Consider the following 17,754-nt stretch of genomic DNA (forward strand, 5'->3'; position numbering starts at 1 on the left):
GGATACGAGGTTATGCGAGTCAATACGTGTTGGTACGCTTGGATGCGATATGGTCACGATTGGTCTATTTCAAGCGATACGATCTGTCACGATCTGGTCTGCCGTTCAGATACGATCCGACAGGATTGTCCTGATTGAGTTCACGATTGGTACCGATCTAACATGACCATTACGATCAGGATCATCGATCTGGTACGTGCAGCAACGTACTGATACGTTCCAATACGAATACCGCGAACCAATACGGGCTGCTGAGATAAGATACGATATCTTTTACGATCGGGATCAGAAGCGACCCCCATTTAAGGCGCGATTGGATCCGAATGGGAATATTATAGTCCGGCTGACGATGGATTTCATTGTTTCCCTTAAATTATGCAGAGTGATTAGGCCTATTGATTTTATCCACAACCATTGATGATGGCAAGGCTTGACAGGTTGACCATGATGACAACGTTACCTTTGCAGTATTGCTAATGACGATTATGTTCAGGGCCGGCGCAATGTTTTCAAAAGTGTGGGGGCCTACTTCCGGGTTTCATGAGCTAACAAGCAAAAAAAAAAAAAAAAAAAAAAGGTCCTCAGCTCATCTCTCCCCGTCCACTTCCGGGTTTCTTCAGCTGACAAGCAAAAAAAAAGTCCTCAGCTCATCTCTCCCCCTCATTCTCTCCCCTCCCATTTCCGGGTGTTATAAAAAAAAGGTCTTCAGACAAAACACATAACCTTACCGCCGCCATACTTCAAGATCTCTATTTCTTTGTTAGTGCCACTTACATACTTCCGGGTTGAAAAAAGTGTGGGGGCCCAAAGTGACGACACATTATTTTGTATTCCTTTGTATGGTGCGCAAAAAGTGTGGGGGCCCGAGCCCCCACGGCCCCCACGGCTGCGCCGGCCCTGATGTTATCAGAGAGAAAGCAGCACCCAGGCCAGCCAAAACCTCAGATATTATCTCGTCTAATGTTAAACGTAACGAAATTAATAGATTATTAAATCGACATGCTCACCCTCCACCCTCACAAAAAAAAATGAAATAACGAACCCAAATACATAAGATCAGATGATTGCCCCTCTTCCCCAGGCAAAAAAAAAAAAAAAAACACAGCAAGACAAAATGACCTTTCTCTCCGATACATGAAGAAAATAATTATATGATGAAATGGAAGCTAAGAAAGAGGATGGGATCATTTTGAATGTTATGTAACATATTATTATTACGTATTATGTGTTATATACGCTCGATATAAGAAAGTTGGCCGACTGGATAGTATTGCTTATGTGTTCGATTTCATATTCGCAAAGTGTATGTATCATATGCCTTTTTATTTCAAAATGTCGTTATCTCATGGGTTATTAAAAATTTGGTTTAGTCGGCTTGATTTAGTGTTTTACTTAACAATGTTTAACATAACTGATACACACACATAACAGAAAAGTGACTCCCTAATCAAAATGATGTCACTTTTTAACGAAAAAGGAGGTTTTACGCAAAATCATTTCGCAGGGGTATATTGCTACACTTATTGAATAACTAACTGTGAAAAATCAGAAGAGTGATCTTCATTGTCATAATCATACGAGGGATCTCACATCCACGACAATGGTCACTTTTACATTTGCAGTAATAATGAGAGTTGAAAATAACCATTTTCCTCTAAAATTATGCTCTACCAAACATACAAAAAAAAAAGACATTGAAAAGTGTCAAAATAGATGTAAAGGGGTCAAACGATGGCTGATGAAACAATAACTCTTAATTACTATGTACAATACACAAACAGCAGGATACTGCACCCCCCCCCCCCAAAAAAAAAACCAAACAAACAACAACAACAACCTGTAATATACTTTTAAGAATTAACCATGTGCCTTTGATATGTACCCATTCAAGCACGATTCATTAAATTATTCTCATCTTTGTACTGACGTTAGTCAATACGTGCAGACATACAATTGCCATTTTATTTTTGCTCATTTTTTGTTTTCGTTACAAAAGTTATCCCATATCCTGGTTTGTGTGTCTGTATAATGGCAATAGCAACTCATTAATGAAAACATTATTAACATGTTATGTATGAAAACATCTAAATATCTGTAATACAACTTTCATTTTATGAAATCATTAAAAAAAAAGTGATTTTGATAATGTACCTTAGAAATTACGACAATTAAACCCCACACCGTCATACAACTTACTGTTTGGAAATAGTGATCTAAAGATGCAGGCTACCACCTATCAGAATACAAAATAAATCAATTTATGAGTAAAATAAGGGCAAATGGGCAAAAAATAATAATAATAATAAGCGGAAGTGAAGAGAAAAAGTCGATCCCGATCAACACGACTAAGAAGCACGATTAGAAGAGATTTGCTGCGTTTTGATACGATCCTAGACGATCTGATGTGATGATCACGATCAAAAACTAATCGTGTTAATCGTAGAAAATTTTTGAACCGTCCAAAATTTTCCTACGATTAACGCGATTGCCACGATTGACCTTGAGATCTGATACAATCTGATAAGACCATCACGCTTGCTGCACGATTAAGACCACGATTTCAATCGTGGCGCCAATCGTGATAGTGGGAACCCCGCTTTACCAGAGAAAGCAAGGAGAGAAAGTAAGTAATTCGGCGGGTTGGTTGTAAGTTGTAATCTAATTTTCCTCATTTTTCGCGCATTGTTTCAGAGTAAACATGGAGAGTAATAATAGACGACATAATGTGTCTTACCATTAAGCAACGTTACATGCGCGTCCAAAGGCGTCCACTTCAGTAATTACTACTTTTGTGACACGAAATTTGTCATGATTTGAGGTTTGCTGCTCCCCATCATTGTCGATTTTCCAAAGGCAGTTAAGTCTGAAAAGGCACCTCAGCGAAATAAAACCGAAATGAGGGAAACGGTTCTTTTGTCAGTGACGATGAACGATTACACAATCGTCATTGTCCAAACATCTGAATGTACTCATCAAGATGCACATACAGGTGACGGCGATGCAGGTCGGGTCAAAGAAACACCTCCGTTCACAGTCCATGACCATTGTGTGTAGTAGGTCCATGGTAATACATTGAAACGGTGTATTGAAGAGGGGGGTTAACTTAAAGGTTCCCTGAAATGCAAATGCATGTTGATTCATGATACCCTCAACATCACTTTTGCGGTGAAACAAATATATAGAAACATTCCATATATATCCAAATGAGAAAAAAGAAAGGTCTTTCGTACCAATGCGTACATTAAAGGACAAGTCCACCTTCATGTACATAAGGATTGAGAGAATGCAGCAATATTAGTAGAACACATCAGTGAAAGTTTGAGGAAAATTGGACAATCTGTTCAAAAGTTACGAATATTCCAAGTATCTGCGCAGTCACTGCTGGAAGAGAAGACTATTACAGTGTGTGATGTCACATGCGTACAACTATATAAGGAAAATAAAAAGAGAATTTCACAAAACTTTACTTTTTGAATAAAGTGCACATTTCTTCCACTTGCTACTAACGTATGTTAAGGGTAATATTATTCCCCTTGCCTTCTGAAAGAGAGAAGTCGAGTGTTCTTTTGTTATGAGAGAAAAATGGAAATATGTTGAATTTTCTTTATTCTTTCTTTATATCGTTGTACTCATGTGACATCACAAGCTATAGTAGTCTTTTCATCCAGCCGTGACTGAGCAGAAACTTCAAAAATTCATAACTTTTTAACGGATTGTCCAATTTTGCTCAAACTCTCACAGATGTGTTCTACTTATATTGCTGCATTCACTCAACCCACATGTCTATGAAGGTGAACTTGTCCTTTAACTAATTACAAACTGGTTTATTGCTCCGAGACTCGCGCAAGGCATAGAGTTTTATTATTATGATCGGTCATGAATCAGTATGTGTGTTTGTCTTGAAATTTAAGCCTGTCAAAACTGCACTTTTCCAACTTTGATGATTTTTTAATGATTTGTGGTGATTTTTCACATGGCTTTTTTGGAATTTAGTCCTGTTAGATCCCGGCAGCGCTGCATGGGTACCTCTGTGAGAATTGGGTAAGAGGGGGTGAAGAGATTACAACTATAAAGAGTGAGGAAAAATGAGGAAAGAGGGAACAGAAAAAGAAAAAAGAAAAAGCAAATGGGAAAAAGAGGAAATATGAACAGGGAGGAAAGAGATGAGACAATAATGTTCACAAACAAAGCCTAGATCAATGCATACATCAAAAGTCAAAAGCCCACAGTTATCTTATGGAACTTATAGTGGTAATGGGGTACGGAACAAGTAAATTGCAGCTTTGCTTCAAATCTTCTTGTTTCTGATACGTCAGGACAAAAAAAAAATAATTATCATTAGAATCTCATGAAAATAGCCATCTTCCGAATATTTGTGCATCGTTTAGTCCTTGAATGAAATATTTTTTAATAGAACGCTAAAAAAAAAAAAAAAAGAAAAAAAAAAAGATAGAGACTAATGGACTAGTCTGGCTTCCGGACCCTCTGCTCAAACTATTTCGCTATACAGGATATTGACGCCCTCAACGTCGAAAACTTGAGTAGGTTTGGGCAGCGTATTTCTGCAAGAACCTCAAACAATCGTGTTACGAACTTTTGTACTATTCATGGTAATAGCAACGTATGAGAACTTTGAATTCGTTGGGCATTCGCAGCTCTATTGGCTCGATGTTCCATAGTGTGACGATGCATTAAACAGTGACGTCCTAAACGCCCTATAGGCTACTCAATTCAATATAACTTTCTGCCTTATGATGTAAATCTATAATAAAGTATAAAGAATGATGTAAATAGAGTAATGATCTAAAGGACAAACGGCAACGGATCAATTTCACTTTTTTTTACATTCAGGTATGAGCTTCTGTTGGAATAATTTTAGACCCTCTAGGTCCACTATTGATTTTGGCATTTCCTGATAGACGATGTTAATCTGACATTTACTTTGAAGCATAAAACTGGATGAAAGACGGCTCTCGTATAAACTTACTTATATCCGTCTCTTCACTGGTGTGAATTTTCTTCCAGAGATCTCCCGCTACTTATAATGAAAATATGTCATTATAATTACATGAACCATTTTCGGGTCATGAAATGAATGAATTTGCACTTATCAGTAAATAGGTGAATTTACATAAGTAAAACGCATTATAGATAAACAAATGGTAGAGTATATCATGTACATGTTCTAAAGTCATAAAACGGTTTCTTTCATTCAAGTCATTTAACTGGCAGGATGAGGTTCTTTAATCATTATTGGCAAAATACGCCTTAAATACTTGTACCCTCGTAGGACTTTCTGCTGAAGAGTTGTGTTAGATCCTTATAGTTTCAAGTTTCAAGTTAATTTATTTCATTTCCAATAAATAAATTACGAATACAATGAAGTGTTCGCATATACAGATAATGTCGAAATCGGTACAACGATGTGCTGAACATTGAGTCATGTAATAAAGACATAGTTAGATTATCAACAGAGATATAAATAAATATTATCATCATGGTAAAGTTAGAAGCAAAATTGCTGGAAAATGCTGGAGGGGACTGCTAACAAGCAGAGCTTGAATAGTATGAGGTCCCCTCATAAAAAAGGGAAAAATCAAATTGCCAAAAAAAGAAGAAGAAGAAGAAGAGAATTTGTCTAAGAGATTTAAAAAAAAGACAGACAGTAAAAACATACATGCACACACAAGTACGCACATTAACAATCACGAGGCAGCTCTCTTGTAAGGGTAGAAAAGATAAGTAGATAGAAAGATTAGTGAGGAAGGTAGTGAGGAAGGTAGTAAGTCCGAGGTGGACAAGAAAGGGGGGAAGGAGGAGGAAATGGTGGGTCATAACTAGGGCACTAGAGGCACAGAAGCTGGGGCTCGCTGAAGTACAAAGAGTATAGAATAAAACAGAGCAACAACAATTTTGAAAATCAAAAGTAAAGAAAAAGAGTAACATACTGTGTTGCATAAGAAGTTTTAAATAATTCTTTAACTTTAAAGAGAAAGTATTAAAACTTAAGGCTTCTTTTATACTATTATCAGGAGAATCCCATAATTTCCGTCCAGAAAAGGAGAATAAAGATTTTGCAAAAACCGTCCTAGCCAAAGGCAAATGATATTCATGAACAGTTTCATTTTTGATAAACATAGAATCAAATACATAGGGGAGAGAATGTTTGGTGTGTTTATACATGAATAATTGTCCCAATTGAAAACGTTATGATTCATGAATTTTCAAAATATTATTTTCGTGAAATAAATCATCAGTATCACTTCTCCACGATTCGTTACAAATGATACGAAGGGATTTTTCTGTAATAATAATATTCTTTCTATATAAGTAGAAAAAGTGTTTCCCATGGGAGTTTCCCATAATTTGAGTAAGGTAGTAACAAGGTAGAATATAACATAAAAAGTGAATTTTTTGGAAGATAAAATTTGACTGTGTTTGTAACACCTATATTCCTTGAAATAACACGACATACAGAATTAATATGAAATTCCCAGGTGAGTTTATTGTCCAGAATCAAGCCTAGAAATTTGATAGAAGAGACTTCTTCTATGATCGTGTCTATCAGGAAAATATTTCTCGGTAAATTTTCCAGAGAATTACTGAACAACATGCATTTAGTTTTCTTGCAGATTAATTGACAGTCTGTTCGCTCTTATCCACTGAAGTAATTTCATTAATATAATGTTTAAAGTATCAGTTAATCGATCAGAATCAGAATCATATAAAAACCACATTAGTGTCATCCGCAAATGATAAAAAAAGAAAGAATGCTTGAAGAATTTGACATATCATTGACATAAAGAATAAATAAAAGAGGACCTAAGCTTCCTTGAGGAACACCACAGCTAACGTTTTGCATAGTCGATGTGTGACCGTTGATAAAGACAAATTGTTTTCGATTAGTAAGGTAACTCCTAAACCACTCTAAGGCCTTTTCTCTGACAACATAATGTGATAATATCTGTGAAGTAGTATGTTGTGTTCTATGGTATCAAAGGCCTTGGAGAGGTCCAGGAAGACTCCAATAGAATGATGAAATTTATTTATAGCTCTTGAAACCTTATCAAGGAAGGTAAGGATTGCATGAGAAGCGCTATGTTTTTGCCGAAAACCAAATTGATGATCAGAAATAATTTTGTGATTTCTAAAAACTTCAAAAGCCTAGTGTAAACAACCCTTTCTAATGTTTTGGAAACAGAAGTTAGCAAATATATTGGTCTGTAGTTGGAGACATCTTCCCTTTCCCTTTTTTTTATAGACAGGAATTACTTTGGAAATTTTCATAGCCTCGGAGACAACACCATTACTTATGGATAAATTTAAACACATGTACAAGTGGATCAACACTGTTTATAATCTATAATACTTTTTAAAAGAAATCAATGCCGTCATATCCAGAACTTTTTTTATTTTTCAAATTCTGAACTAGATCTATATATTCAATAATTCATTTCTATGCAAAGGAATAAAAAACAATGAGCTAGAATTGGGAACTTCTAAGTAATATTGAAAATTCTGATTCATGAGTCTGTGGAATATTTTGGGCAAGATTACTTCCTATTTGTGAAAATACTGATTAAAGATATTCATTACTAAAGAAACATCATCAACTACTAAATCACCATATTTTATCGATGTAACACGGGGCTTGTCCTTATTTTTGTTGATAGCCATATTGATGACTTTCCAAGTATTTTGAATATCATGTTTAAACAAACTTATCTGATTAGTGAAAGATTTTCTTTTCTCACAACGTAATATTTGTGTGAGGACATTTTTATATGAAGTGTACTTATCATGACATTGCCGGGTACGTTTGATTTTTTCAGCATGATACAAATTATTCTTTCAATTGAATGATCGCAGCATAGACTTAGATATCCATGGTAGTCTAGGGGATCTTTTATAACTTCTAGATTTCTTTTTAACAAGAAATCTAATCTGGTCACGGCGCTGAAGGGTCAAGGTTTTTCACAATTTTTGCAAATTCTGCAATTTTTGTTTGCCCTTTAGAACCCCGCCAATCATTTTCATTTGGATGTCGTTTCGTTGTGTGTTATTATGTGCCGTATTTGATCACATTTATGGCTATGACCTCAATGGACACAAGATCATCAATAAAGTCATCACACACACACAAAAAAAAATCATATTACAACTCAACTCCCACTGCCAGTCCATGGGTCTTTGCTTAAAACCTGCAAAATGCTGAAGTCTGTTAATTTGTAGTGTATAAGTGTAACATCCTATATTGGTATATGTAATATAGAAGTAGATTACACTGAAAGAAGGCCCACATCAGTTTTTAGGACCACGGATATTTTCTCAGTGGGAAATTTAATGAAGTTTTTGATTTTGTGTAAAACGAAATCAGTGAAAAAATGCAGAACATCGACCGATTATTTGTCGGTCCGGAGTATAAAGTTTCCATTATTTTTTATGTCCGATATAACATTTTTGGTCTATAGAATTGATATAATTGTTATAATGATTGTTAGTGTTAAATATTATTGTTGATATCGGCGCATTAACCTCACGGATGTTCTTTGTATTGTATGTTCTTAAAATTGTGATTTGTAACTTTCGATGTATACCTGCAATTATCTAAAGGGATAATTGACCTGGTTATGTATAAGCATTTTCTTGAATAAAGAAATGATTCTATCAAATGCTTATCCATAAGCGAAATCACAGTACTCATAAACAAAGGCTTCATTTGTATCTTTGGTATTATATACAAAAGACCAATCCACATTACTGAGGTCATTTTGCAACCTCTCTATGTTACCAGGTATCATCTTCCGGAAAGTTGACACAGGGTCATTTAAAGTTGTTTTTTTTTATTAAGGGGAATGTGAGTGAAAATAGGGGAATGATCTGATAAATCTGGAAAGACAATACCAGAAACAGGTAAGGAGTTAATATTACAAAATAATATTATCAATAAGAGTTGCCGAGTGATTGGTTACTCGGGTTGGTTTGGTTATAAGGGGTAAGAAAGATGTGGACATCATCCTATATCAAGAAAAAATAGAGCAGTGTTCGTGGTTTGAAACTTGGATAAATCTATATTAAAATCTCCCAGATTATAGCAGTATTAATAATGAAATATTGTAGATGTAATAAAATTGCAAATAATCAAAAAAAATCTTGGTTATTACAATTTGAAGGTCTTTACATTACAAATATAAGCATGTTCTTAGCATGAGCGACCTTGATTTCAATACATAAAGACTCAACAAGTTCCTTCATACACTTTAAACCGTTGTGTCTAACGTAATCAAGGTTTTGTTTAACGTATAAACCAGCAACTCCGGCCATTCTATCGCGTCTACTATTTTCTATAAAATCATAGCCTGGAAGAGAATATGCGGGAGCAGAACCCTGAGTAATCCATGTTTCACTAAGACCTATAATAGAAAAAGGAAATGATGAGTATTGTCCAAGAAACAACAAACATTATCAAAAGTACTGTTTAAACTCCTTATGTGCAAATGCATTAACGAAAAAGAAAATCTCAATCGTCAATTCCGGTTAAAGATTTGAATTGATTCATTGTATAACACTTGGAACTTCAATATTGTTCACTATTATCCTCATTAAATTCTAAATCTGTTTCTTAAAAATCAAAATCAAAGTCACAAACTACAGGATACTCGTGAATTTTGGGGTCATTAATTGCATGTGATACTTGGTCTTGACGGAACATTTCAACAAATTCGTCTCTATTAAATGAATTGAAATTTTCTAAACGCGTCATCTAAAATATTAAGAATGAATGGCAAGACAGAATTCGAGTTTCAGCGAGAACCATGCAGAGTGCGTTCGAGTGCACAAGGCCATGACCCAAAGAACAGAAGAGAAGGGATAACGGAAGAATGCGAGCAACGCTGCGGAAAAAAGAATGAAGTAGAAATAGTAGAAGGGGGAGAAGGAGGAAGTAAGAGAAGTTAAGGTGCAAAGGTTTCAAGAGAGCAGAGCACCGACAATAAACAAGGACAACACAAAGACAAGGAAGAAATACAACCTATATACACATAATTATATACCTCTTATTCATGAGTAGTGAGCATGCAAAAGAAAAAAAAAATTGCAGAACCCAAACGATAAATTCAATGGAAGTCTAATTATTCATCAAGTCAGAGTCAAAACAAGAATTCTCCTAACAAAAGAGAAGGAACAAATCAAACCGATCCGCAAATAAAGAAACAAACATCCATCACATTATAATATTTATGGATTTCCACGGGTGCTGCTAGTATCTATATATTAGTTTAAATTAAATTGTCGCAATGTATACATTCGTTTTGATTTCATTTTGATTTGGTTTTGATTTATTTCTACATTCCTTTTCCCACAAACAATATAACACAAAGACAACTGAACAAAGTTATCGAGTAACATTGGAATCTATGAACAATGGAAATACGTACAGAGAAACAGGTAGATGATTGACGTAATTATTTCTTCTTGATGATACAAAATGAAGAAGAACAGGTGTCATAACATGGATACTATAACTTAAAAATTTTATGCACCTGCGGTTAAGAGACAAATTTAGCTGATCGAATTGTAATACAAATACAGGAAATCATCATCTATATAAGCTGGTGCTTGACGAGGAAAATGGCCTCAGAAATACACATTATACAACACGATAACCCAGTCACCACTAACGGAGGTGAGAAACAAATGCGCAGTCAGGTGGCAGTGGTGCATAGTGCAAATGTGTGGGAAATCCAATGTAGTGTTTCATTTCGTCACCGAATGTTTTGCTCTCGAAGTTCTCGACGAGAATACAGATAATCGAGTGCCATTATGTTGAGAACTAGTCAGCAAAACGCATTTTGCACCTATTCTCCTTATTCTCATCATATAAATGGATATAAAATATGTGTACTTCTCCAATACGTACATCTCAATCGAAAAGACACATCTAATTTTGTACAGTACATTTTATTGGTTTTCTTTCCAATCCAAGAGAAGTCTCCTTAGATCTCTACGCCGCTATACGATTACGATACTCGAGAACAAAATGGCGGACGTGGCTCAATGCCTACACTGTACATGTTACCTAGCCCTCTTCCTTGTCTTCTGCATGGAATTTTCCGCTTGAATGGTATTTGTTGAATAATATATTTTGCTATCGTTAGAGATACGACCTTGGCACTTTTGACGTCATGCAATGCTACATTCGCTATCTAAGTTCAAAACATTTTCCTTCACTTGACTTACAAAACAAAACCAAAAGTATCAAAAGCGCACAAAGCAAATAAAAGCAATAAAAAAGATGAAATCAAAAAAAAGCAAACAATATACGCAAAGAATTAGATTACTGAAGGTGTGGCAATGACCTTTACAACTGGAGCAATGCAATTGAACTACTTTTTGGTTTTTGCTTTTCTGGGAGAAAGTCTATAAATGGGTACTCGGCATTGCCAAAATAAATGAACAGACTAATAAAAAACAAAACAAAACAAAACTTAGAAAATCGGCGTTCGGTGAATAAAATATGCTGTAGCTATTGATTCACTGGGCTTGATATAACCATCCTGTCCTTCCCATTTCTATTTTTCTCCCATCTTTTCAAAGTACAATTTGTAGCTCAAAACGTTCTTTCATTATGCACTCAGGACTCTTTTTTAGTGTGATCAAGAATTACCGTGGCCTCTTACAAGAATAATACACAGCGCCTCCCAAATATGTGTCATAAGTACATGTATAAGGAATTCTGTCAGACTTGTTGACATAAACAGCCAAACGCATCTATACTTCGGGCGTATTCTTTCACTTATTTTACTAACGTCATCACACAAAGCAACGGCCTTGATCAACAATGCTCTCATGCAGAAACTATACAAATATGTCATGAACCTCCACGGTACATTTAAGGTGGGTCGGCGTTGGCAAACTCAAGGCTGAGAGATAGAGAGGGAAAAAGGTGGTTGCTAAGACAGGTTTGACTGTAATTCATAAAGCTAATATATCACAAATTGTTTCAAACCGGCGGTCATTGATTTTTGACGAATGCAAACGGGAGATAAGACAAGACATAGAGTACAAATGTATTTGACCTGTGCCCAATCAGCAACCCCGCCACATATTCTTGAAAGATTCTGTACAATATTTTTTATCATTCCTATAATAAACTCTTCCCGGCGTGTCTAAACATTCTGGAGAAGCCGAAATTTCCTCTTCCAAATTTTGATTGAGACCAGAGTTAAGACAGGGAAATGAACTTCCGAACACCTCTTGCGACATAACGGCACTGGGTACTACGTCATTTTGTCCATCCGTTCTTTAACACTTTCGACACACGACACACGATAAAGGAATTGTTCAAATTCGGTTCTGATCGCGTGAGTATAGAGTAATTTGTGAGAGCTTCTTCAGCACTCGCGTGATCGCCTGAGTATAAAGCGAATGATTTGCGAAGCACGTACTTGGCATACTAAAATTTTATAGTCGCAAAAAGGGCAATATATTTGGATAAGTTTTTCTCCAAAGGCGTCGTGACAATAAATGATAATGCCGAAAACCATACTTGCGCAGTGTGTTCATATATCTCACGTTGGTATATATATGTATTGGTATCAAACACACACACACATACACTCATATATATATATATATACTAATGTTTGTGTGTGTGTGTTTGTGTGATTTTATGAATATACCTTTATAATATTACAGTAAAAATAGATTGAAATGTAATCAAAATGTATTTGTCCTCTTCTTCGCTGTAATAATTGCATAATAAATTTTCTAAATAAGGTTAGTGTGGTAATACCCCATTCCCCGCTTACAAAAAACAAGGGGGGGGGGGGACTGGAGATGGGACAAAGCTAAAAAAGCAAGGTCTGATACAAATGCAGATAAGTTTATTCAAAAGATGCAACAGAGTATGTTTATTTTTTCTCTTTTTTTCATGCCATTCACTTTTTCTCGTCTTCCGGTACACAATCTGAATTGTTGATTTTTCTTTTGGCACTTAGAATAGACAAAACTTTGTTTTCTAAAAAAAAAAAAAAAAAGACGGACACAATACGATCTTCATTAACAATATTTCACTTGTTCCTCTGAGTATTAATGGGGAAAATGGATTGCAATGCTTACATTGACTAATGTTTACGTAAGACGTGTGTTGCGACACAATCTGTCGCCCCGGCACAAATTGTCACCCCCTGAAACAGGCGACAAATTGTGCATGGAGCTGACGACGCAAATTGTCGCCCCAGCACAATTATTGTCGTCTGGCGACTGTTTGTGCTGAAGGCTAACTTCACAAATTGTCGCCCGCCCTCGAAGCACATTTTGGGGGGTAGGCCTAATATCATTCTTGACATAGTCATTGAAATACCAACACATAACTTACATGGCTACATCCATGCAAACAAGCCATGTAAAAAATCACGGTGAGTTTTCAAGGAAGTGTGTATGTGCGCGCGCAAGTGATAATTAAGTGTTCGTTCGTGTGTGTGTGTGTGTGTGTGTGTATGGCATATTATGGAAGAATGCGCACGTATACACACAGACAAACAAACCCCTATACCATTATACAACCACCACACATGCACACAATTTCCACATATATACTACATGTATTGTATTATTACACTCCAAACACACACACACACACACACACACACACACACACACACACACACAAACAGCTATGCGGAAACGCATACACAAGTCACATAATACGCACCTACAAATCATACACAACACAAACCATGCAGCCCCCCACACACATACGCATATAAACTTACCAGTCATACCCACCCCACCCAAGCATAACATAGGAGCAACCACCCCAACCACACAATTCATAGCGCATGGCCGACGACAATTTGTGCAGCTACGTTTCATTTTGCCAGCAAAAATTGTCATCATCGAGGTCAAAAATTGGGAACTGCACAAGCAGCACAATTTGTCGCCAGGCGATAAATTGTATGTCGCCCCGAGCCGGGGGCGACAATTTGTGCCGTAACAGACGTGATCGAAATCACAATACATAGAAGGATGAAAGTAGGATAACTGACTGCGAAGTTCAAACAATGATGTAAGAGGCAGTGGGTATGGGCGAAAAGATGGTTACAAAAAAAAGATAAAGTATCGAGGTCTCAGATGATATTGACTTCAGCGCATGCATTGTGATCACCCCCTGTCAGCGATTGTGATTCTTTTTGATGTAATGGTCGTCTTAATATTATTCTGATCATATTATTTAGTATGTGTCCTAACTATAGATTATGAAGGGCCTATACCATTTTCTTGCAACTGAGTGAAATTGCATCATAAGATTTGATTTCATTCTGATTTGATTACATAGCTAAGTATCTATAACTTATACTAGTATATGAATAGATGTGATGAGTGCATTGAAAAAGAGGGGTGTTAGATTTAACACCATGGGTGTTAAATCTAACACCGATCAAGTGTCAATAGAGGACCACTCCGACAGGTGTAGAAAGTATGTTGTGATGGTGTAGAAAAATGTTCACCTGGTACTTCGTGGTGTTAATTTGACACTGTATTATAGCTAGTGACATTTTTTACACTGCGTGTGCTAATTCAACAATGACACTATGGTGTTGATTTGATATAGCTGGTGTTAATATTAATGGTATAACACTGTCCAGTGTCAACAGGAGGCCAAACCAACTGGTGTTACTGTGGTTTAAATATGTTCACAACTTTTTTTTTTTCAAAGACCAAGTATGATTGGACCTACCTTATCGGAAAGTTCATGTTTGTCATGTTGAAGGTCAAAATCAACAAGAAGAACACCAGTAACTAATTTCCTATCTAAAAAAAAAAACCACAAGTTTTATATTTTGTAGTGTAGGTGTTAACTTATTACCACAAATGAGCAACGGGAATTCAACACCAGCTCGGTTTTTTCATATTTAACACCCGACTCTTTGCAGTGTGGGTATTTGTGCATTTGTGTGTGTGAATGTATGCCCGCGTGTGTATTAATATAACACATGTCCAGCATAAGTCACCTTTAAAGATATGAAAATAACGCACACACATATTTAATCACACATCCACACTCGCACACATGCACACACACACACACACACACACACACACACACATCAACACGCACACGCACAAGCAATATAAGAACACCATAATGAATTTGTTTTGATATTTTCTTGAGATTTCATTTCCGTTTACAACCACTAGCCACTTACCCCCTAACTTTCTCCAGCCTCGCGATCAATTATCTGCTTTCAAAGTCTATCCGCATATTTCCTCTTCAGTCCCAGAAATAAAAACGGGAGTATGCAAAACGTGATGGACAGAGTAAAATTCAGGAGAGGAAGTACGTTTTCCCTTTCTTGTCACAGCTTGTAGTCGTACACCACATATAAAATACGGTGTCTCAGAAGACAGAAATCTCTCACAGGCAGCAAATTTGTGAGTCTATTCAATTCCTAGCCATCTAAGATTTCCCCCCCCCCAGAACAGCTATCTTCTCTCATGATCCAAGAAATCAATAACCTACTCGAAACAGTCTCTTTCTTCCCCTCTTTGGACAACAATTGACTCAAACAGAATCACCGAAGTCGTGATAATAGAGCTAACATTTTCAGCGTACGTCTATTTCTTCTTAAGACAGTCGTGATATCTCTTTGAAAGTATGTACTTTCCTGACGTGCCTTTGCTGTAATAATGATGGTACATGCGTCTAGTGGAAAACTTACTGTAGAGGATAGCACGGCCATGGTGTTGAAAAACATTGCTGATAAAAAACGAAAACAGGACCCTGTACATATGATTTTACATATGATGATTTGCCTAGAGGAATCTGTATTTGAAATCTGTTATTTTCCTACGGGTGAAAATCGACAAAGTTATCCCGTTTCAGTTATTTATTGAAACGATATTTTCATTGACAAACTGAAACCCAAGCACTTGCATAAATAGATCTTAACTATTAAACCTGATACATACATACATGGACAACAAAACGTTATAAATACTACTGTACGGCACAAGTTTTGGTAACATTTACAAAGACATTTACAAAGACATACGTAGCCTGTATATTGGCCAATGTTGAATTGTTTGTATAGTATCATTATTTCTTCCAAATAAGACCTACTTTTTGTGTATTCTCTCAATAACAGAGTGATGTTTTACGCAGATGTAAGATAATTTCCTTTTATTTTTGTATAGTCACTTCCGGCTTCTGGCGTCTGTAATATTTCTTCTTTTTCCTTCTTGTTTGCAGTTTGGTAAAGAAACAAATAAACCAAAAAAAAAAAAAAAACCACCACACAGTAGAATGCCAGAAAAAGCAATGACAACACGTCACATTAAATAAAAGGAAACACAATAACATTCTAATATTGAATAGTTCAAGACGTTGCAGGGGTTACATCTGAGCAGAAATTGAACATGTTGGTTTTGCTCGTTCATGTATATTTCATCATTAAAAATGTAAGATTAAAGTACTCTCAGCAAAGAAAAGAAAGTAAACACTTTTCGAGTTTATATTTCACATAAAATATTTGGCTAAAAGTTAATATATTATACACCACATGAAAGGTGATTTAATTGGCTATCAACCTGGTAGGTCAATTGAAATGGAAAATGTACGTAAGAGTGAACACCTTTGTTTTTCTCTTCCAAGGCACAGAAGTAAAAATTGCAAAAATGAACCAGTTCTCATTCAAGCGTATGAGTGCTCTTCCATGAAACAGTAAGAACAAAAGACAAATCTAACGCAATGAAAACATGACTTACGCTGCAAAAATATACAATTGATCTATATAATATCTTTGAACCCAAAAAGATCAATAGATGTAAAAAATAATGGAGGAAAATGAAAAATCTTCTGTCAAATCTAAATTGAAATGAAATGAGAGAAGAAGCAATATTAACAAAACTGGTTGGAATTTGAATTGATTTTTCAAATTGAGAAATTTATAAACAATATCATTTTGTTTTTGAATTTGTCTCATGAATTCTCAAATCACTAAATAAAGAATTGAATAAAGACATTCTGTTTGTAAAAATCTATAAAAGTCTGTAAAAATCTTTGTTCCGCTACTTCCTATATCATGTGACCTTTGAGTTGATATAAAATTCTTATTTTCCCCTATAGTTTCCCATTTTGATTTTGTTTGAGGTTGTAAAGAGATAAAGAGAACGGAAAATCATTTTTGTGTTTAACTTGTCTTTTGTTATCATACCTATCTTGAAGGGCATTTGTAAATGAAAAAGAACATGTCAATTTTTGCAATTTTTACTTTTGTGCCTTGGAGGACTAAACGAATGCGTTCACTCAAGCGTAAAATTTTTCTCTACATTGGCCTAGTAGATTGATAGCTTATTAGAGATTATCTTGAATATGGAATATAATACATTGATTTTCATCTAAATCTTCTATGAAAAATATGAACCCGAAAAGTGCTTATCTTTCTTTTCTTTTTTTGCTGAGGGTAGATAAGGCTGAAGTGCTGTAGGTGTGGTTGGGACCCTCATAACTGACACTTCGTTTAACTGCTTTATATCTGTTGTCCTCAGTTCAATTTAGAGATTAAAAAAAAAGATAAATGTATCTTACGAATATAAGTGAGTACTGTAGATGTTTTTCCAATTTACTATCTTCATTTGCACATTCTAGACAAGATAATCTTTAGCAGTGAGGATATGCTCATAAGACAGATGAAATGCAGAATTTAAATGACTGGAGATATGTTTTAACACCACGGTAAGCTTTCCCGGTTG

This window comes from Diadema antillarum, unplaced genomic scaffold, assembly GCF_040938485.1.
Source record: "Diadema antillarum isolate AM-2024a unplaced genomic scaffold, OU_Dant_1.0 seq00001301_RagTag, whole genome shotgun sequence".
In the NCBI taxonomy this organism is placed as follows: Eukaryota; Metazoa; Echinodermata; class Echinoidea; order Diadematoida; family Diadematidae; genus Diadema; species Diadema antillarum.